At 46.5% G+C, this 20,412-nt stretch overlaps 7 non-coding genes and 33 pseudogenes across 7 annotated transcripts; all 40 read right to left on the bottom strand.

The window, feature by feature from the left end:
• Positions 1–179: 179 nt before the first annotated feature.
• On the bottom strand, positions 180–298 carry LOC148262878 (5S ribosomal RNA; annotated as a pseudogene).
• A 205-nt stretch (positions 299–503) lies between these two features.
• On the bottom strand, positions 504–622 carry LOC148262877 (5S ribosomal RNA; annotated as a pseudogene).
• A 560-nt stretch (positions 623–1,182) lies between these two features.
• LOC148262876 (5S ribosomal RNA) lies at positions 1,183–1,301 on the bottom strand (annotated as a pseudogene).
• An 849-nt stretch (positions 1,302–2,150) lies between these two features.
• On the bottom strand, positions 2,151–2,269 carry LOC148262875 (5S ribosomal RNA; annotated as a pseudogene).
• A 207-nt stretch (positions 2,270–2,476) lies between these two features.
• LOC148262874 (5S ribosomal RNA) lies at positions 2,477–2,595 on the bottom strand (annotated as a pseudogene).
• An 887-nt stretch (positions 2,596–3,482) lies between these two features.
• LOC148262873 (5S ribosomal RNA) lies at positions 3,483–3,601 on the bottom strand (annotated as a pseudogene).
• Positions 3,602–3,805: 204 nt separating this feature from the next.
• Positions 3,806–3,924, bottom strand: LOC148262872 (5S ribosomal RNA; annotated as a pseudogene).
• Positions 3,925–4,453: 529 nt separating this feature from the next.
• Positions 4,454–4,571, bottom strand: LOC148262871 (5S ribosomal RNA; annotated as a pseudogene).
• A 205-nt stretch (positions 4,572–4,776) lies between these two features.
• LOC148262870 (5S ribosomal RNA) lies at positions 4,777–4,894 on the bottom strand (annotated as a pseudogene).
• Positions 4,895–5,099: 205 nt separating this feature from the next.
• Positions 5,100–5,217, bottom strand: LOC148262869 (5S ribosomal RNA; annotated as a pseudogene).
• A 205-nt stretch (positions 5,218–5,422) lies between these two features.
• On the bottom strand, positions 5,423–5,541 carry LOC148262868 (5S ribosomal RNA; annotated as a pseudogene).
• Positions 5,542–6,099: 558 nt separating this feature from the next.
• Positions 6,100–6,218, bottom strand: LOC148262867 (5S ribosomal RNA; annotated as a pseudogene).
• A 209-nt stretch (positions 6,219–6,427) lies between these two features.
• LOC148262866 (5S ribosomal RNA) lies at positions 6,428–6,546 on the bottom strand (annotated as a pseudogene).
• Positions 6,547–6,750: 204 nt separating this feature from the next.
• LOC148262865 (5S ribosomal RNA) lies at positions 6,751–6,868 on the bottom strand (annotated as a pseudogene).
• A 561-nt stretch (positions 6,869–7,429) lies between these two features.
• LOC148262864 (5S ribosomal RNA) lies at positions 7,430–7,548 on the bottom strand (annotated as a pseudogene).
• A 205-nt stretch (positions 7,549–7,753) lies between these two features.
• LOC148262863 (5S ribosomal RNA) lies at positions 7,754–7,872 on the bottom strand. Its single transcript, XR_015820146.1, has one exon. It is a non-coding gene; the product is annotated as a 5S ribosomal RNA (ribosomal RNA).
• Positions 7,873–8,435: 563 nt separating this feature from the next.
• LOC148262862 (5S ribosomal RNA) lies at positions 8,436–8,554 on the bottom strand (annotated as a pseudogene).
• A 531-nt stretch (positions 8,555–9,085) lies between these two features.
• LOC148262861 (5S ribosomal RNA) lies at positions 9,086–9,204 on the bottom strand. The gene has a single exon (XR_015819734.1). It is a non-coding gene; the product is annotated as a 5S ribosomal RNA (ribosomal RNA).
• Positions 9,205–9,763: 559 nt separating this feature from the next.
• LOC148262860 (5S ribosomal RNA) lies at positions 9,764–9,882 on the bottom strand (annotated as a pseudogene).
• Positions 9,883–10,443: 561 nt separating this feature from the next.
• On the bottom strand, positions 10,444–10,562 carry LOC148262859 (5S ribosomal RNA; annotated as a pseudogene).
• A 209-nt stretch (positions 10,563–10,771) lies between these two features.
• Positions 10,772–10,890, bottom strand: LOC148262858 (5S ribosomal RNA; annotated as a pseudogene).
• A 204-nt stretch (positions 10,891–11,094) lies between these two features.
• On the bottom strand, positions 11,095–11,213 carry LOC148262857 (5S ribosomal RNA; annotated as a pseudogene).
• Positions 11,214–11,774: 561 nt separating this feature from the next.
• LOC148262856 (5S ribosomal RNA) lies at positions 11,775–11,893 on the bottom strand (annotated as a pseudogene).
• A 204-nt stretch (positions 11,894–12,097) lies between these two features.
• On the bottom strand, positions 12,098–12,216 carry LOC148262855 (5S ribosomal RNA; annotated as a pseudogene).
• Positions 12,217–12,774: 558 nt separating this feature from the next.
• Positions 12,775–12,893, bottom strand: LOC148262854 (5S ribosomal RNA; annotated as a pseudogene).
• A 719-nt stretch (positions 12,894–13,612) lies between these two features.
• On the bottom strand, positions 13,613–13,731 carry LOC148262853 (5S ribosomal RNA; annotated as a pseudogene).
• A 206-nt stretch (positions 13,732–13,937) lies between these two features.
• On the bottom strand, positions 13,938–14,055 carry LOC148262852 (5S ribosomal RNA; annotated as a pseudogene).
• Positions 14,056–14,614: 559 nt separating this feature from the next.
• Positions 14,615–14,733, bottom strand: LOC148262851 (5S ribosomal RNA; annotated as a pseudogene).
• Positions 14,734–14,939: 206 nt separating this feature from the next.
• Positions 14,940–15,058, bottom strand: LOC148262850 (5S ribosomal RNA; annotated as a pseudogene).
• A 557-nt stretch (positions 15,059–15,615) lies between these two features.
• Positions 15,616–15,734, bottom strand: LOC148262849 (5S ribosomal RNA; annotated as a pseudogene).
• Positions 15,735–15,940: 206 nt separating this feature from the next.
• Positions 15,941–16,059, bottom strand: LOC148262848 (5S ribosomal RNA). Its single transcript, XR_015821118.1, has one exon. It is a non-coding gene; the product is annotated as a 5S ribosomal RNA (ribosomal RNA).
• A 205-nt stretch (positions 16,060–16,264) lies between these two features.
• LOC148262847 (5S ribosomal RNA) lies at positions 16,265–16,383 on the bottom strand. The gene has a single exon (XR_015820188.1). It is a non-coding gene; the product is annotated as a 5S ribosomal RNA (ribosomal RNA).
• A 176-nt stretch (positions 16,384–16,559) lies between these two features.
• LOC148262846 (5S ribosomal RNA) lies at positions 16,560–16,678 on the bottom strand. The gene has a single exon (XR_015819718.1). It is a non-coding gene; the product is annotated as a 5S ribosomal RNA (ribosomal RNA).
• A 205-nt stretch (positions 16,679–16,883) lies between these two features.
• LOC148262845 (5S ribosomal RNA) lies at positions 16,884–17,002 on the bottom strand (annotated as a pseudogene).
• A 559-nt stretch (positions 17,003–17,561) lies between these two features.
• LOC148262844 (5S ribosomal RNA) lies at positions 17,562–17,680 on the bottom strand. The gene has a single exon (XR_015820992.1). It is a non-coding gene; the product is annotated as a 5S ribosomal RNA (ribosomal RNA).
• Positions 17,681–17,889: 209 nt separating this feature from the next.
• Positions 17,890–18,008, bottom strand: LOC148262843 (5S ribosomal RNA; annotated as a pseudogene).
• Positions 18,009–18,211: 203 nt separating this feature from the next.
• On the bottom strand, positions 18,212–18,330 carry LOC148262842 (5S ribosomal RNA; annotated as a pseudogene).
• Positions 18,331–18,887: 557 nt separating this feature from the next.
• LOC148262841 (5S ribosomal RNA) lies at positions 18,888–19,006 on the bottom strand. Its single transcript, XR_015821087.1, has one exon. It is a non-coding gene; the product is annotated as a 5S ribosomal RNA (ribosomal RNA).
• A 527-nt stretch (positions 19,007–19,533) lies between these two features.
• On the bottom strand, positions 19,534–19,652 carry LOC148262840 (5S ribosomal RNA; annotated as a pseudogene).
• Positions 19,653–20,215: 563 nt separating this feature from the next.
• LOC148262839 (5S ribosomal RNA) lies at positions 20,216–20,334 on the bottom strand (annotated as a pseudogene).
• Between the last annotated feature and the right edge of the window lie 78 nt (positions 20,335–20,412).

Here is a 20,412-nt window from a genome sequence, read left to right as displayed (position 1 = left end):
ACTCTTTCTCCTTCCATCCCTCCTCCCGTCATTTGTTTCCTTGTGCGTGCACTCTTCATCTCTCTTTCTCGTTCTAATATCAAGTAATATGCCCCGGCACCGTGACTCACCTTTGCAAATAAACCAGTGGTTTATAATTCCATTCGCGCGTAACGTCGAATAACCCATCCGAAAAATAATAGGTGCAACACGAGGGCTTCCCAAGTGGTCACCCATCCGAGCACTACCCTCGCCGAAGCACACTTAACTACGGGGTTCTGATGGGATCCAGAGCTTTAGTGCTGGTATGATCGCACCTGTTTAATTTCGCGCTGCAAATACATACACTCCTTCTCCTTTCTTCCCCCTCCCGTCATTTGTTTCCTTGTGCGTTCACACTTCACCTCTCATTCTCGTTCTAATATCGATTAAAATGCCCCTGCTTCTTGACTCACATTTGCGTATAAACCAGCGGACCCTAGTTCCAGACGCGCGTAACGTCGAACGACCCGTCTGAAAAAAAATTGGTGCGACACGAGGACTTCCCAGGAGGTCACCCATCCGAGTACTAATCTCACCCAAGCACACTTCACTACGGAGTTCTGGTGGGATCTGGTGCATTAGTGCTGGTATGATCGCACCTGTTTAATTTTGCGCTGCAAATACATAAACTCATTCCCCTTTCTTCCCCCTCCCGTCATTTGTTTCCTTGTGCGTGAGCACTGCATCTCCCATTCTCGTTCTAATATCAAGTAAAATGCTACAGCGCCGTGACTCACATTTGCGAATAAACCTGAGGACCATAATACAAGTAGCGCGTAACATCGAAAGAATCATTTGCAAAATAATGGGTGCAACACGAGGACTTCACAAGAAAATAGGTCAAATATAAGGACTTCGCAGGAGGTAACCCATGCTAGTACTACTTTCGCCTAAGCACCCTTACCTACAGATTTCTGATAGAATCCGTTGCATTAGTGCTGGTATGATCGCACCTGTTTCATTTCGCACTGCAAATACATACACTCCTTCTCCTTTCTTCCCCCTTCCGTCATTTGTTTCCTTGTGCGTGTGCATTGCACCTCTCGTTTTCGTTCAAATATCAAGTAAAATGCCACAGCGCCGTGACTCACATTTGCGAATAAATCTGTGGACCATAATTAAAGTCGCGCGTAACGTCGAACGACACATCTGAAAAAAAAAAGGGTGCAACACGAGAACTTCCCAGGAGGTAACCCATCATTGTACTACTTTCGCCAAAGCACACTTCACTGCGGAGTTCTGATGGGATCTGGTGCATTTGTGCTGGTGTGACCGCACCTGTTTAATTTCGTTCTGAAAATGCATACACTCCTTCTTCCCTCCCCCCCTTCCATCATTTGTTTCCTTGTGCGTTCACACTGCACCTCTCCTTCTCGTTCTAATATCGATTAAAATGCCCCTGATTCTTGACTCACATTTGCGTATAAGCCAGCGGACCATAGTTCCAGTTGCGCGTAACGTCGAACAACCCATTTGAAAAAAAATTGTTGCGATAGGAGGACTTCCCAAGAGGTCACCCATCCGAGTATTAATCTCGCCCAAGCACACTAAACTGCAGAGTTCTGATGGGATCTAGTGCATTAGTGCTGGTATGATGCCACTTGTTTAATTTTGTGCTTCAAATACATACACTCCTTGTGCGTGCGCATTGCACCTCCCGTACTTGTTTTAATATCAAGTAAAATGCCACAGCACCGTGACTCATATTTTCGAATAAACCTGCAGACCATAAATCAAGTCACGCGTAACGTCGAAAGAATCATCTGCAAAAAGATGGGTACAACACGAGGACCTCCCAAGAAAATGGGTGAAATATAAGGACTTCGCAGGAGGTCACCCATCCGAGTACTTTTCTCGCCCAAGCACCCTTAACTGCGGAGTTCTGATAGAATCCGTTGCATTAGTGCTCGTATGATCCCTCATGTTTTATTCTGCACTGCAAATACATACACTCTTTCTCCTCCCATCCCCCCTCCCGTCATTTGTTTCCTTGTGCGTGCACTCTGCATCTCTCTTTCTCGTTCCAATATCAAGCAATATGCCCCGGCACCGTGACTCACCTTTGCAAATGAACCAGTGGTTTATAATTCCATTCGCGCGTAACGTCGAACAACCCATCCGAAAAAAAATAGGTGCAACACGATGGCTTCCCAAGTGGTCACCCATCCGAGCACTACCCTCGCCCAAACACACTTAACTGTGGAGTTTTGATGGGATCCGGGGCTGTAGTGCTGGTATGATCGCACATGTTTAATTTCGCGCTGCAAATACATACACTCCTCCTTTCTTTCCCCTCCCGTCATATGTTTCCTTGTGCGTGCGCACTGCACCTCTCGTTCTCGTTCAAATATCAAGTAAAATGCCACGACGCCGTGACTCACATTTGCGAATAAATCTGCGGACCATAATTAAAGTCGTGCGTAACGTCGAACGACACATCTGAAAAAAAAGAAAATGGGTGCAACACGAGAGCTTCCCAGGAGGTAACCCATCATTGTACTACTTTCGCCAAAGCACACATAACTGCAGAGTTCTGATGGGATCCAGTGCATTAGTGCTGGTGTGACCGCACCTGTTTAATTTCGTGCTGAAAATACATACACTCCTTCTTCCCTCCCCCCCTCTCATCATTTGTTTCCTTGTGCGTGCGCACTGCACCTCTCGTTCTCGTTCAAATATCAAGTAAAATGCCACGGCGCCGTGACTCACATTTGCGAATAAATCTACGGACCATATTTAAAGTCGCGCGTAACGTCGAACGACACATCTGCAAAAAGGAAAATGGGTGCAACACGAGAACTTCCCAGGAGGTAACCCATCATTGTACTACTTTCGCCAAAGCACACTTAACTGCAGAGTTCTGATGGGATCCAGTGCATTAGTGCTGGTATGATGCCACTTGATTAACTTTGCGCTTCAAATACATACACTCCTTCTCTTTTCTTCCTCCTCCTGTCATTTGTTTCCTTGTGCGTGCGCACTGCACCTCCCGTACTCGTTCTAATATCAAGTAAAATGCCACGGCGCCATGAATCACATTTGCGAATAAACCTGTGGACCATAAATCAAGTCGCGCATAACGTCGAAAGAATCATCTGCAAAAAGATGGGTGCAACACGAGGACCTCCCAAGAAAATGGGTGAAATATAAGGACTTCGCAGGAAGTCACCCATCCGAGTACTTTTCTCGCCCAAGCACCCTTAACTGCGGAGTTCTGATAGAATCCGTTGCATTAGTGCTGGTATGATCCCTCATGTTTCATTCTGCACTGCAAATACATACACTCTTTCTCCTCCCATCCCCCCTCCCGTCATTTGTTTCCTTGTGCGTGCACTCTGCATCTCTCTTTCTCGTTCTAATATCAAGTAATATGCCCAGGCACCGTGACTCACCTTTGCAAATGAACCAGCGGTTTATAATTCCATTCGCGCGTAACGTCGAACAACCCATCCGAGAAAAAAAAGGTGCAACACGAGGGCTTCCCAAGTGGTCACCCATCCGAGTACTACTCTCACCCAAGAACACCTAACTGCGGAGTTCTGATGGGATCCGGGGCTTTAGTGCTGATATGATCGCACCTGTTTAATTCCGCGCTGCAAATACATACACTCCTTCTCCTTTCTTCCCCCTCCTTCATTTGTTTCCTTGTGCGTTCACACTTCATCTCTCCTTCTCGTTCTAATATAGATTAAAATGCCCCTGCTTCTTGACTCACATTTACGTATAAACCAGCGGACCCTAGTTCCAGACGGGCGTAACGTCGAACGACCCGTCTGAAAAAAAATTGGTGCGACACGAGGATTTCCCAGGAGGTCACCCATCCGAGTACTAATATCGCCCAAGCACACTTAACTGCGGAGCTCTGATGGGATCCGGTGCATTAGTGCTAGTATGATAGCAACTGTTTAATTTCGCACTGCAAATACATAAACTCATTCCCCTTTCTTCCCCCTCCCGTCATTTGTTTCCTTGTGCGTGCGCACTACACCTCCCGTTCTCGTTCTAATATCAAGTAAAATGCTAGAGCGCCGTGACTCACATTTGCGAATAAACCTAAGGACCATAATTCAAGTCGTGCGTAACGTCGAAAGAATCATCTGCAAAAAAATGGGTGAAATATAAGGACTTCGCAGGAGGTAACCCATGCTAGTACTACTCTCGCCCAAGCACCCTTACCTACGGAGTTCTGATAGAATCCATTGCATTAGTGTGGTATGATCGCACCTGTTTCATTTCGCGCTGAAAATACATACACTCCTTCTCCTTCCTTCCCCCTCCCATTAATTGTTTCCTTGTGCGTTCACACTGCACCTCTCCTTCTCGTTCTAATATCGATTAAAATGCCCCTGCTTTTTGACTCACATTTGCGTATAAACCAGTGGACCCTAGTTCCAGTCGCACGTAACGTCGTTCGACCCGTCTAAAAAAAAAATTAGTGCGACACGAGGACTTCCCAGGAGGTCACCCATCCGAGTACTACTCTCGCCCAAGCACACTTGACTGCGAAGTTCTGATGGGATTCGGTGCATTAGTGTGGTATGATCGCACCTGTTTCATTTCGCGCTGAAAATAGATACACTCCTTCTCCTTCCCTCCCCCTCCCATTAGTTGTTTCCTTGTGCGTTCACACTGCACCTCTCCTTCTCGTTCTAATATCGATTAAAATGCTCCTGCTTCTTGACTCACATTTGCGTATAAACCAGCGGACCCTAGTTCCAGTCGCGCGTAACGTCGTACGACCTGTCTAAAAAAAAATTAGTGCGACACGAGGACTTCCCAGGAGGTCACCCATCCGAGTACTACTCTCGCCCAAGCACACTTGACTGCGAAGTTCTGATGGGATTAGGTGCATTAGTGTGGTATGATCACACCTGTTTCATTTCGCGCTGAAAATACATACACTCCTTCTCCTTCCCTCCCCCTCCCATTAATTGTTTCCTTGTGCGTTCACACTGCACCTCTCTTTCTCGTTCTAATATCGATTAAAATGCTCCTGCTTCTTGACTCACATTTGTGTATAAACCAGCGGACCCTAGTTCCAGTCGCGCGTAATGTCGTACGACCCGTCTAAAAAAAAATTGGTGCGACACGAGGACTTCCCAGGAGATCACCCATCCGAGTACTACTCTCGCCCAAGCACACTTAACTGCGGAGTTCTGATGGGATTAGGTGCATTAGTGTGGTATGATCGCACCTATTTCATTTCGCGCTGAAAATACATACACTCCTTCTCCTTCCCTCCCCCTCCCATCAATTGTTTCCTTGTGCGTTCACACTGCACCTCTCCTTCTCGTTCTAATATCGATTAAAATGCCCCTGCTTCTTGACTCACATTTGCGTATAAACCAGCGGACCCTAGTTCCAGTCGCGCGAAACGTCGTACGACCCGTCTAAAAAAAAATTGGTGCGACACGAGGACTTCCCAGGAGATCACCCATCCGAGTACTAATCTCGCCCAAGCACACTTCACTGCGGAGTTCTAATGGGATCCGGTGCATTAGTGCTGGTATAATCGCACCTGTTTAATTTTGCGCTGCAAATACATAAACTCATTCTCCTTTCTTCCCCCTCCCGTAATTTTTTTCCTTGTGCGTGCGCACTGCACGTCTCGTTCTCGTTCTAATATCAAGTAAAATGCTACAGCGCCGTGACTTACATTTGCGAATAAACCTGAGGACCATAATTCAAGTCTCGCGTATTGTCGAAAGAATCATCTGCAAAAAAATGGGTGCAACACGAGGACTTCACAAGAAAATGGGTGAAATATAAGGAATTCGCAGGAGGTAACCCATGCTAGTACTACTCTCGCCCAAGCACCCTTACCTACAGAGTTCTGATAGAATCCGTTGCATTAGTGCTGCTATGATCGCACCTGTTTCATTTCGTGCTGAAAATACATACACTCCTTCTCCTTCCCTCCCCCTCCCATCAATTGTTTCCTTGTGCGTTCACACTGCACCTCTCTTTCTCATTCTAATATCGATTAAAATGCCCCTGCTTCTTGACTCACATTTGCGTATAAACCAGTAGACCCTAGTTCTAGTCGCGCGTAGCGTCGAACTATCCGTCTGAAAAAAATTAGTGCAATACGAGGACTTCCCAGGAGGTCACCCATCCGAGTACTACTCTCGTACAAGCACACTTAACTGTGGAGTTCTGATAGGATCCGATGCATTAGTGCTGGTATGATCGCACCTGCTTAATTTTGCGCTGCAAATACATAAACTCCTTCTCCTTTCTTCCCCCTCCCGTGATTTTTTTCCTTGTGCGTGCGCACTGCACCTCTCGTTCTCGTTCAAATATCAAGTAAAATGCCACGGCGCCGTGACTCACATTTGCGAATAAATCTGCGGACCATAATTAAAGTCGCGCGTAACGTCGAACGGCACATTTGAAAAAAAAAAAATGGGTGCAACACGAGAACTTCCCAGGAGGTAACCCATCATTGTACTACTTTCGCCAAAGCACACTTAACTGCGGAGTTCTGATGGGATCCGGTGCATTTATGCTGGTGTGACCGCACCTGTTTAATTTCGTGCTGAAAATACATACACTCCTTCTTCCCTCCCGCCCTCCCATCATTTGTTTCCTTTTGCGTTCACATTGCACCTCTCCTTCTCGTACTAATATCGATTAAAATGCCCCTGATTCTTGACTCACATTTGCATATAAACCAGCGGACCATAGTTCCAGTCGCGCGTAATGTCGAACGACCTATTTGAAAAAAAATTGTTGCGATACGAGAACTTCTCAAGAGGTCACCCATCCGAGTACTACTCTCGCCCAAGCACACTTAACTGCAGAGTTCTGATGGGATCCAATGCATTACTGCTGGTATGATGCCACTTGTTTAATTTTGCGCTTCAAATACATACACTCCTAATCTTTTCTTCCTCCTCCCGTCATTTGTTTCCTTGTGCGTGCGCATTGCACCTCCCGTACTCGTTCTAATATCAAGTAAAATGCCACGGCGCCGTGACTCACATTTGCGAATAAACCTGCGGACCATAAATCAAGTCGCGCGTAACGTCAAAAGAATCATCTGCAAAAAGATGGGTGCAACACGAGGACCTCCTAAGAAAATGGGTGAAATATAAGGACTTCGCAGGAGGTCACCCATCGGAGTACTTTTCTCGCCCAAACACCCTTAACTGCGGAGTTCTGATAGAATCCGTTGCATTAGTGCTGGTATGATCCCTCATGTTTCATTCTGCACTGCAAATACATACACTCTTTCTCCTTCCATCCCCCCTCCCGTCATTTGTTTCCTTGTGCGTGCACTCTGCATATCTCTTTCTCGTTCTAATATCAAGTAATATGCCCAGAAACCGTGACTCACCTTTGCAAATGAACCAGTGGTTTATAATTCCATTCGCGCATAACGTCGAACAACCCATCCGAAAAAAAATAGGTGCAACACGAGGGCTTCCCAAGTTTTCACCCATCCGAGTACTACTCTTACCCAAGCACACTTAACTGCAGAGTTCTGATGGGATCCGGAGCTTTAGTGCTGGTATGATCGCACCTGTTTAATTTCGCGCTGCAAATACATACACTCCTTCTCCTTTCTTCCCCCTCCCGTCATTTGTTTCCTTGTGCATTCACACTTCACCTCTCATTCTCGTTCTAATATCGATTAAAATGCCCCTGCTTCTTGACTCACATTTGCGTATAAACCAGCGGACCCTAGTTCCAGATGCGCGTAACGTCGAACGACCCGTCAGAAAAAAAATTGGTGCGACACGAGGACTTCCCAGGAGGTCACCCATCCGAGTACTAATCTCGCCCAAGCACACTTCACTGCGGAGTTCTGATGGGATCCGGTGCATTAGTGCTGGTATGATCGCAACTGTTTAATTTTGTGCTACAAATACATAAACTCATTCCCCTTTCTTCCCCCTCCCGTCATTTATTTTTTTATGCGTGCGCACTGCACCTCTAGTTCTCGTTCAAATATCAAGTAAAATGCCACGACGCCATGACTCACATTTCCGAATAAATCTGCGGACAATAATTAAAGTCGCGCATAACGTCGAACGGCAAATCTGAAAAAAAGAAAATGGGTGCAACACGAGGACTTCGCAAGAAAATTTATGAAATATAAGGACTTCGCAGGAGGTAACCCATGCTAGTACAACTCTCGCCCAAGCACCCTTACTTATGGAGTTCTGATAGAATCCGTTGCATTAGTGCTGGTATGATTGCACCTGTTTCATTTCGTGCTGAAAATACATACACTCCTTCTCCATCCCTCCCCCTCCCATCAATTGTTTCCTTGTACGTTCACACTGCACCTCTCCTTCTCGTTCTAATATCGATTAAAATGCCCCTGCTTCTTGATTCACATTTGCGTATAAACCAGTGGACCCTAGTTCCAGTCGTGCGTAACGTCGAACGACCTATCTGAAAAAAAATTAGTGCGACACGAGGACTTCCCAGGAGGTCACCCATCCGAGTACTACTCTTGCCCAAGCACACTTAACTGCGGAGTTCTGATGCGATCCGGTGCATTAGTGCTGGTATGGTCGCACCTTTTTAATTTTGCAATGCAAATACATAAACTCCTTCTCTTTTCTTCCTCCTCACGTCATTTGTTTCCTTGTGCGTGCGCACTGCACCTCCCGTACTCATTATAATATCAAGTAAAATGCCACGGCACCGTGACCCAAATTTGCGAATAAACCTGCGGACCATAAATCAAGTCGCGCATAACGTCGAAAGAATCATCTGCAAAAAGATGGGTGCAACACGAGGACTTCCCAAGTGGTCACCCATCCGAAGTACTACTCTCGCCCAAGCACCCTTAACTGTGGAGTTCTGATAGAATCCGTTGCCAAAGTGCTGGTATGATCCCTCATGTTTCATTCTACACTGCAAATACATACACTCTTTCTCCTTCCATCCCTCCTCCCGTCATTTGTTTCCTTGTGCGTGCACTTTTCATCTCTCTTTCTCGTTCTAATATCAAGTAATATGCCCCGGCACCGTGACTCACCTTTGCAAATGAACCAGCAGTTTATAATTCCATTCGCGCGTAACGTCTAACAACCCATCCGAAAAAAAATAGGTGCAACACGAGGGCTTCCCAGGAGGTCACCCATCCGAGTACTACCCTCGCCCAAGCACACTTAACAGCGAAGTTCTGATGGGATCCGGAGCTTTAGTGCTGGTATGATCGCACCTGTTTAATTTTCCGCTGTAAATACATACACTCTTTCTCCTTTCTTCCCCCTCCCGTCATTTGTTTCCTTGTGCGTTCACACTTCACCTCTCATTCTCGTTCTAATAGCGATTAAAATGCCCCTGCTTCTTGACTCACATTTGCGTATAAACCAGCGGACCCTAGTTCCAGACGCGCGTAACGTCGAACTACCCGTCTGAAAAAAAATTGCTGCAACACGAGGACTTCCCAAGAAAATGGGTGAAATATAAGGATTTTGTAGGAGGTAACCCATGCTAGTACTACTCTCGCCCAAGTACCCTTACATACGGAGTTCTGATAGAATCCGTTGTATTAGTGCTGGTATGATCTCACCTGTTTCATTTCGTGCTGAAAATACATACACTCCTTCTCCTTCCCTCCCCCTCCCATCAATTGTTTCCTTGTCCGTTCACACTGCACCTCTCCTTCTCGTTTTAACATCGATTAAAATGCCCCTGCTTCTTGACTCACATTTGCGTATAAACCAGCGGACCCCAGTTCTAGTCGCGCGTAACGTCGAATGACCTGTCTGAAAAAAAATTTATTCGACAAGAGGAATTCCCAGGAGGTCACCCATTCGAGTTCTACTCTCGCCCAAGCACACTTAACTGCGGAGTTCTGATAGGATCCGGTGCATTAGTGCTGGTATGATCGCACTCGTTTAATTTTGCGCTGCAAATACATAAACTCCTTCTCCTTTCTTCCCCCTCCCATCATTTGTTTCATTGTGCGTGCGCACTGCACCTCCCGGGCTCGTTCTAATATCAAGTAAAATCCTACGGTGCCGTGACTCACATTTGCGAATAAACCTGAGGACCATAATTCAAGTCGCGCGTATCGTCGAAAGAATCATCTGTAAAAAAATCGGTACAACACGAGGACTTCCTAACAAAATGGGTGAAATATAAGGACTTCACAGGAGGTCACCCATCCTAGTGCTACTCTCGCCCAAACACCCTTAACTTGAGGAGTTCTGATAGAATCCGTTGCATTGGTGCTGGTATGATTTCTCATGGTTCATTCTGCGTTGCAAATACATACACTTTTTCTCCCTCCATCCCCCCTCCCATCATTTGTTTCCATGTGTGTGCACTTTGCATCTCTCCTTCTCATTCTAATATCGATTAAAATGCCCCTGCTTCTTGACTCACATTTGCGTATAAACCAGAGGACCCTAGTTCCAGTCGCGCGTAACGTCGAACGACCCGTCTGGAAAAAAATTTGTGCGACACGAGGACTTCCCAGGAAGTCACCCATCCGAGTACTACTCTCGCCCAAGCACACTTGACTGCGGAGTTCTGATGGGATCTGGTGCATTGGTGCTGGTATGATCGCACCCATTTAATTCCGCGCTGCAAATACATAAACTCCTTCTCCTTTCTTCCCCTTCCCGTCATTTGTTTCCTTGTGCGTGCACACTGCACCTCTCGTTCTCGTTCAAATATCAAGTAAAATGCCACGGCGCCGTGACTCACATTTGCGAATAAATTTACGGCCCATAATTAAAGTCACACGTAACGTCGAACGGCACATCTGAAAAAAAGAAAATGGGTGCAACACGAGAACTTCCCAGGAGGTAACCCATCATTGTACTACTTTCGCCAAAGCACACTTAACTGCGGAGTTCTGATGGGATCCGGTGCAATTGTGCTGGTGTGACCGCACCTGTTTAATTTCGTGCTGAAAATACATACACTCTTTCTTCCCTCCCCCCCTCCCATCATTTGTTTCCTTGTGCATTCACACTGCCCCTCTCCTTCTCGTTCTAATATCGATTAAAATGCCCCTGATTCTTAACTCACATTTGCGTATAAACCAGCGGACCATAGTTCCAGTCGCGCGTAACGTCGAACGACCCATCTGAAAAAAAATTGGTGCGACACGAGGACTTCCCAGGTGGTCACCCATTCGAGTACTACTCTCGCCCAAGCACACTTAACTGCAGAGTTCTGATGGAATCCAGTGCATTAGTGCTGGTATGATCGCACCCGTTTAATTCCGCACTGCAAATACATAAACTCCTTCTCCTTTCTTCCCCCTCCCGTCATTTTTTTCCTCGTGCGTGCGCACTGCACCTCCTGTGCTCGTTCTAATATCAAGTAAAATGCCACGACGCCGTGACTCACATTTGCGAATAAACCTACGGACCATAAATCAAGTCGCGCGTATCGTTGAAAGAATCATCTGCAAAAAAATAGGTACAACACGAGGACTTCCTAAGAAAATGGGTGAAATATAAGGACTTCGCAGGAAGTCACCCATCCTAGTGCTACTCTCGCCCAAGCACCCTTAACTTGCGGAGTTCTGATAGAATCCGTTTCATTAGTGCTGATATGATCCCTCATGTTTCATTCTGCACTGCAAATACATACACTCTTTCTCCTCCCCTCCCCCCTCCCGTCATTGTTTCCTTGTGCGTGCACTATGCATCTCTCTTTCTCGTTCTAATATCAAGTAATATGCCCCGGCACCGCGACTCACCTTTGCAAATAAACCAGCGGTTTATAATTCCATTCGCGCGTAACGTCGAACAACCCATCCGAAAAAAAAATTGGTGCAACACGAGGGTTTCTCAGGTGGTGACCCATCCGAGTACTACTCTCGTCCAAGCACACTTAACTGCGGAGTTCTGATGGGATCCGAACCTTTAGTGCTGGTATGATCGCACCTGTTTAATTTCGTGCTGCAAATACATACACTTCTTCTCATTTCTTCCCCCTCCCGTCATTTGTTTCCTTCTACGTTCACACTTCACCTCTCATTCTCGTTCTAATATCGATTAAAATGCTCATGCTTCTTGACTCACATTTGCGTATAAACAGCGGACCCTAGTTCCAGACGTGCGTAACGACGAACGACCCGTCTGAAAAAAAATTGGTGCGACACGAGGACTTCCCAGGAGATCACCCATCCGAGTACTAATCTCGCCCAAGCACACTTCACTGCGGAGTTCTGATGGGATCCGGTGCATTAGTGCTGGTATAATCGCAACTGTTTAATTTTGCGCTGCAAATACATAAACTCATTCTCCATTCTTCCCCCTCCCGTAATTTTTTTCCTTGTGCGTGCGCACTGCACCTCCCGTTCTCGTTCTAATATCAAGTAAAATGCTACAGCGCCGTGACTTACATTTGCGAATAAACCTGAGGACCATAATTCAAGTCGCGCGTATCGTCGAAAGAATCATCTGCAAAAAAATGGGTGCAACATGAGGACTTCACAAGAAAATGGGTGAAATATAAGGAATTCGCAGGAGGTAACCCATGCTAGTACTACTCTCGCCCAAGCACCCTTACCTACGAAGTTCTGATAGAATCCGTTGCATTAGTGCTGGTATGATCGCACCTGTTTCATTTCGTGCTGAAAATACATACACTCCTTCTCCTTCCCTCCCCCTCTCATGAATTGTTTCCTTGTGCGTTCACACTGCACCTCTCCTTCTCGTTCTAATATCGATTAAAATGCCCCTGCTTCTTGACTCACATTTGCGTATAAACCAGCGGACCCTAGTTCCAGTCGCGCGTAGCGTCGAACGACCCGTCTGAAAAAAATTATAGCGATACGAGGACTTCCCAGGAGGTCACCCATTCGAGTACTACTCTCGCACAAGCACACTTAACTACGGAGTTCTGATGGGATCCGGTGCATTAGTGCTGGTATGATCGCACCGGTTTAATTTTGCGTTGCAAATACATAAACTCCTTCTCCTTTCTTCCCCTTCCCGTCATTTGTTTCCTTGTGCGTGCGCACTGCACCTCCCGTGGTCGTTCTAATATCAAGTAAAATGCTACGGTGCCGTGACTCACATTTGCGAATAAACTTGAGGACCATAATTCAAGTCGTGCGTATCGTCGAAAGAATAATCTGCAAAAAAATGGGTGCAACACGAGGACTTCCGAAGAAAATGGGTGAAATATAAGGACTTCGCAGGAGGTCACCCATCCTAGTGCTACTCTCCCCCAAACACCCTTAACTTGCGGAGTTCTGATAGAATCCGTTGCATTGGTGCTGGTATGATTGCTCATGTTTCATTCTGCGCTGCAAATACATACACTTTTTCTCCCTCCATCCCCCCTCCCGTCATTTGTTTCATTGTGCGTGCACTCTGCATCTCCCCTTCTCGTTCTAATATCGATTAAAATGCCCCTGCTTCTTGACTCACATTTGTGTATAAACCAGTGGACCCTCGTTAAAGTCGCGCTTAACGTCGAACGACCCGTCTGAAAAAAAAATTAGTGCGACACGAGGACTTGTGCGTGCACTCTGCATCTCTCTTTCTCGTTCTAATATCAAGTAATATGCCCCGGCACCGTGACTCACCTTTGCAAATGAACCAGCAGTTTATAATTCCATTCACGCGTAACGTCGAACAACCCATCCGAAAAAAAATAGGAGCAACACGAGGGCTTCCCAGGTGGTCACCCATCAGAGTACTACTCTCGTCCAAGCACACTTAACTACAGAGTTCTGATGGGATCCGTAGCTTTAGTGCTGGTATGATCACACCTGTTTAATTTTGCGCTGCAAATACATACACTCCTTCTCTTTTCTTCCCCCTCCGGTCATTTGTTTCCTTGTGCGTTCACACTTCACCTCTCATTCTCGTTCTAATATCGATTGAAATGCCCCTGCTTCTTGACTCACATTTGCGTATAAACAAGCGGACCCTAATTCCAGACGAGCGTAACGTCGAACGACCCGTCTGAAAAAAAAATTGGTGCGACACGAGGACTTCCCAGGAGGTCAACCATCCGATTACTAATATCGCCAAGCACACTTAACTGCGGAGTTCTGATGGGACCTGGGGCTTTAGTGCTGGTATGATCGCACCTGTTTAGTTTCGCACTGCAAATACATACACTCCTTCTCCTTTCTTCCCCCTCCCGTCATTTGTTTCCTTGTGCGTTCACACTTCACCTCTCATTCACGTTCTAATATCGATTAAAATGCCCCTGCTTCTTGACTCACATTTGCGTATAAACCAGCGGACCCTAGTTCCAGACGCGCGTAACGTCGAACGACCCGTCTGAAAAAAAATTGGTGCGACACGAGGACTTCACAAGAAAATTGGTGAAATAAAAGGACTTCGCTGGAGGTAACCCATGCTAGTACTACTCTCGCCCAAGCACCCTTACCTACGGAGTTCTGATAGAATCCGTTGCATTAGTGCTGGTATGATCGCACCTGTTTCATGTCGTGCTGAAAATACATGCACTCATTCTCCTTCCCTCCGCCTCCCATCAATTGTTTCCTGGTGCGTTCACACTGCACCTCTCCTTCTCGTTCTAATATCGATTAAAATGTCCCTGCTTTTTGATTCACATTTGAGTATAAACCAGTGGACCCAAGTTCCAGTCGCGCGTAACGTCGAACGACCTGTCTGAAAAAAAATTGGTGCGACACGAGGACTTCCCAAGAGGTCATCCATCCGAGTACTACTCTCGCCCAAGCACACTTAACTGCGGAGTTCTGATGGGATCAGGTGCATTAGTGCTGGTATGATCCCACCCGTTTAATTCCGCGCTGCAAATACATAAACTCCTCCTTTTTTCTGCCTCCCGTCATTTGTTTCCTTGTGCGTGCACACTGCACCTCCCGTGCCCGTTCTAATATCAAGTAAAATGCTACAGCGCCGTGACTCACATTTGCAAATAAATCTGCAGACCATAATTAAAGTCGCGCGTAATGTCGAACGGCACATCTGAAAAAAAGAAAATGGGTGCAACACGAGAACTTCCCATGAGGTAACCCATCATTGTACTACTTTCGCCAAAGCACACTTAACTGCGGAGTTCTGATGGGATGCGGTGCATTTGTGCTGGTGTGACCGCACCTGTTTAATTTCGTGCTGAAAATACATACACTCCTTCTTCCCTCCCCCCTCCCATCATTTGTTTCCTTGTGCGTTCACTCTGCACCTCTCCTTCTCGTTCTAATATCGATTAAAATGCCCCTGATTCTTGACTCACATTTGCGTATAAACCAGCGGACCATAGTTCTAGTCGCGTGTAACGTCGAACGACCCATCTGCAAAAACATTGTTACGATATGAGAACTTCCCAAGAGGTCACCCATCCGAGTACTACTCTCGCCCAAGCACACTTAATTGCAGAGTTCTGATGGGATGCAGTGCATTAGTGCTGGTATGATACCACTTGTTTAATTTTGCGCTTTAAATACATACACTCCTTCTCTTTTATTCCACCTCCCGTCATTTGTTTCCTTTTGCGTGCGCACTGCACCTCCCGTGCTCGTTCTAATATCAAGTAAAATGCCATGGCGCCGTGGCTCACATTTGCGAATAAACCTGCAGACCATAAATCAAGTCGCGCGTAACGTCGAAAGAATCATCTGCAAAAAGATAGGTGCAACACGAGGACCTCCCAAGAAAATGGGTGAAATATGAGGACTTCGCAGGAGGTCACCCATCCGAGTACTTTTCTCGCCCAAGCACCCTTAACTGCGGAGTTCTGATAGAATCCGTTGCATTAGTGCTGGTATGATCCCTCATGTTTCATTCTGCACTGCAAATACATATACTCTTTCTCCTCCCATCCCCCCTCCCGTCATTTGTTTCCTTGTGCGTGCACTCTGCATCTCTCTTTCTCGTTCTAATATCAAGTAATATGCCCCGGCACCGTGACTCACCTTTGCAAATGAACCAGCGGTTTATAATTCCATTCACGCGTAACGTCGAACAACCCATCCGAAAAAAAATAGGTGCAACACGAGGACTTCCCAAGTGGTCACCCATCGGAGTACTACCCTCGCCCAAGCACACTTAACTGCGGAGTTCTGACGGGATCCAGAGCTTTAGTGCTGGTATGATTGCACCTGTTTAATTTCGCGCTGCAAATACATACACTCCTTCTCCTTTCTTCCCCCTCCGGTCATTTGTTTCCTTGTGCGTTCACACTTCACCTCTCATTCTCGTTCTAATATCGATTAAAATGCCCCTGCTTCTTTACTCACATTTGCGCATAAACCAGCGGACCCTAATTCCAGTCGCGCGTAACGTCGAACGACCCGTCTGAAAAAAAATTGGTGCGACACGAGGACTTCCCAAGAGGTCACCCATCCGAGTACTACTCTCGCCCAAGCACACTTAACTGCGGAGTTCTGATGGGATCTGGAGCTTTAGTGCTGGTATGATCGCACCTGTTTAATTTCGTACTGCAAATACATACACTCCTTCTCCTTTCTTCCCCCTCTGGTCATTTGTTTCCTTGTGCGTTCACACTTCACCTCTCATTCTCGTTCTAATATCGATTAAAATGCCCCTGCTTCTTGACTCACATTTGCGCATAAACCAGCGAACAACCCATCCGGAAAAAAATAGGTGCAACACGAGGGCTTCGCAAGTGGTCACCCATCCGAGTACTACTCTCGCCCATGCACATTTAACTGCGGAGTTCTGATGGGATCCGGAGCTTCAGTGCTGGTATGATCGCACCTATTTAATTTCGCGAGGCAAATACATACACTCCTTCTCCTTTCTTCCCCTGCCCGTCATTTGTTTCCTTGTGCGTTCACACTTCACCTCTCATTCTCGTTCTAATATCGATTAAAATGTCCCTGCTTCTTGACTCACATTTGCGTATAAACCAGCGGACCCTAGTTCCAGACGCGCGTAACGTCGAACAACCCGTCTGAAAAATAATTGGTGCGACACGAGGACTTCCCAGGAGGTCACCCATCCGAGTACAAATCTCGCTCGAGCACACATAACTGCGGAGTTCTGATGGGATCCGGTGCATTAGTGTTGGTATGATCGCACCTGTTTAATTTCGCGCTGCAAATACATAAACTCATTCCCCTTTCTTCCCCCACCCGTTATTTGTTTCCTTGTGCGTGCGCACTGCACCACCCATTCTCGTTCTAATATTAAATAAAATGCTACAGCGCCGTCACTCACATTTGCGAGTAAACCTGAGGACCATAATTCAAGTCGCGCGTAACGTCGAAAGATTCATCTGCAAAAATATGGGTGCAACACGAGGACTTCACAAGAAAATGGGTAAAATAGAAAGACTTCGCAGGAGGTAACCCATGCTAGTACTACTCTCGCCCAAGCACCCTTACCTACGGAGTTCTGATAGAATCCGTTGCATTAGTGCTGGTATGATCGCACCTGTTTCATTTCGTGCTGAAAATACATACACTCCTTCTCCTTCCCTCCCCCACCCATCAATTGTTTCCTTGTGCGTGCACTCTGCATCTCTCCTTCTCATTCTAATATCGATTAAAATGCCCCTGCTTCTTGACTCACATTTGCGTATAAACCAGCGGACCCTAGTTCCAGTCGCGCGTAACGTCGAACGACCCGTCTGAAAAAAAATTGGTGCGACACGAGGACTTCCCAGGAGGTCACCCATCCGAGTACTACTCTCGCCCAAGCACACTTAGCTGCGGAGTTCTGATGGGATCCGGCGCATTAGTGCTGGTATGATCGCACCCCTTCCATTCCGCGTTGCAAATACATAAACTCCTTCTCCTTTTTTCCCCCTCCCGTCATTTCTTTCCTTGTGCGTGCGCACTGCACCTCTCGTTCTCGTTCAAATATCATGTAAAATGCCACGGCACCGTGACTCACATTTGCGAATAAATCTGCGGACCATAATTAAAGTCACGCGTAACGTCGAACGGCACATCTGAAAAAAAGAAAATGGGTGCAACACCAGAACTTCCCAGGATGTAACCCATCATTGTACTACTTTCGCCAAAGCACACTTAACTGCGGAGTTCTGATGGGATCCGGTGCATTTGTGCTGCTGTGACCGCACCTGTTTAATTTCGTGCTCAAAATACATACACTCCTTCTTCCCTCCCCCCCTCCCATCATTTGTTTCCTTGTGCGTTCACACTGCACCTCTCCTTCTCGTTCTAATATCGATTAAAATGCCCCTGATTCTTGACTCACATTTGCGTATAAACAAGCGGACCATAGTTCCAGTCGCGCGCAACGTCTAACGACCCATCTAAAAAAAATTGTTGCGATACGAGTACTTCCCAAGAGGTCACCCATCCGAGAACTATTCTCTCCCAAGCACGCTTAACTGCAGAATTCTAATGGGATCCAGTGCATTAGTGCTAGTATGATCGCAACTGTTTAGTTTCGTGCTGCAAATACATACACTCCTTCTCTTTTCTTCCTCATCCCGTCATTTGTTTCCTTCTGCGTGCACACTGCACCTCCCGTACTCGTTCTAATATCAAGTAAAATGCCACGGCGCTGTGACTCACATTTGCGAATAAACCTGCGGACCATAAATCAAGTCGCGCGTAACGTCGAAAGAATCATCTACAAAAAGATGGGTGCAGCACGAGGACTTCACAAAAAATGGGTTAAATTTAAGGACTTCGCAGGAGGTAACCCATGCTAGTACTACCCTCGCCCAAGCACCCTTACCTACGGAGTTCTGATAGAATCCGATGCATTAGTGCTGGTATGATCGCACCTGTTTCATTTCGTGCTGAAAATACATACACTCCTTTTTCCCTCCCCCCCTCCCATCATTTGTTTCCTTGTGCGTTCACACTGCACCTCTCCTTCTCATTCTAATATCGATTAAAATACCCCTGATTCTTGACTCACATTTGCGTATAAACCAGCGGACCATAGTTCCAGTCGCGCGTAACGTCGAACGACCAATCTGAAAAAAAATTGGTGCAACACAAGGACTTCCCAGGAGGTCACCCATCCGAGTACTACTCTCGCCCAAGCACACTTAACTGCGGAGTTCTGATGGGATCCGGTGCATTAGTGCTGGTATGATCGCACCCATTTAATTTTGCGCTGCAAATACATAAACTCCTTCTCCTTTCTTCTCCCTCCCGTCATTTGTTTCCTTGTGCGTGCACACTGCACCTCCCGTGGTCGTTCTAATATCAAGTAAAATACTATGGTGCCGTGACTCAAATTTGCGAATAAACCTGAGGACTATAATTCAAAAAAATGGGTGCAACACGAGGACTTCACAAGAAAATGGGTGAAATATAAGGACTTCGCAGGAGGTAACCCATGCTAGTACTACTCTTGCCCAAGCACCCTTACCTACGGAGTTCTGATAGAATCCGTTGCATTAGTGCTGGTATGATCGCACTTGTTTCATTTCATGCTGAAAATACATACACTCCTTCTCCTTCCCTCCCCCTCCCATCAATTGTTTCCTTGTGCGTTCACACTGCACCTCTCCTTCTCGTTCTAATATCGATTAAAATGCCCCGGCTTCTTGACTCACATTTGCGTATAAACCAGCGGACCCCAGTTCTAGTCGCGCGTAACGTCGAACGACCCGTCTGAAAAAAAATTGGTGCGACACGAGGACTTCCCAGGTGGTCACCCATCCGAGTACTACTCTCGCCCAAGCACACTTAACTGCGGAGTTCTGATGGGATCCGGTGCATTAGTGCTGGTATGATCCTACCCATTTAATTTTGCGCTGCAAATACATAAACTCCTTCTCCTTTCTTCCCCCTCCCGTCATTTGTTTCCTTGTGCGTGCACACTGCACCTCCCGTGTTCGTTCTAATATCAAGTAAAATGCTACGGTGCTGTGACTCACATTTGTAAATAAACCTGAGGACCATAATTCAACTCGCGCGTATCGTTGAAAGAATCATCTGCAAAAAAATAGGTGCAACACGAGGACTTCCTAAGAAAATGGGTGAAATATAAGGACTTCGCAGGAGGTCACCCATCCTAGTGCTACTCTCGCCCAAGCACCCTTAACTTGTGGAGTTCTGATAGAATCCGTTGCATTGGAGCTGGTATGATTGCTCATGTTTCATTCTGCGCTGCAAATACATACACTTTTTCTCCCTCCATCCCCCCTCCCGTCATTTGTTTCCTTGTGCGTGCACTCTGCATCTCTCTTTCTCGTTCTAATATCGATTAAAATGCCCTTGCTTCTTGACTCACATTTGCGTATAAACCAGTGGACCCTAGTTCCAGTCGCGCGTAACGTCGAACGACCCATCTGAAAAAAAAAATTAGTGCGACACGAGAACTTCCCAGGAGGTCACCCATCCGAGTACAAATCTCGCCCAAGCACACTTAACTGCGGAGTTCTAATGGGATGCGGTGCATTAGTGCTGGTATGATCGCACATGTTTAATTTCGCGCTGCAAATACATAAACTCCTTCTCCTTTCTTCCCCCTCCCGTCATTTGTTTCCTTGTGCGTGCGC

Source organism: Carica papaya, chromosome 5, assembly GCF_054855325.1.
Source record: "Carica papaya isolate Zhongbai chromosome 5, ASM5485532v1, whole genome shotgun sequence".
Classification (NCBI taxonomy): Eukaryota; Viridiplantae; Streptophyta; class Magnoliopsida; order Brassicales; family Caricaceae; genus Carica; species Carica papaya.
The sequence above is the reverse complement of the archived record's forward strand: the minus strand, read 5'-3'. Positions and strand labels throughout refer to the sequence as shown.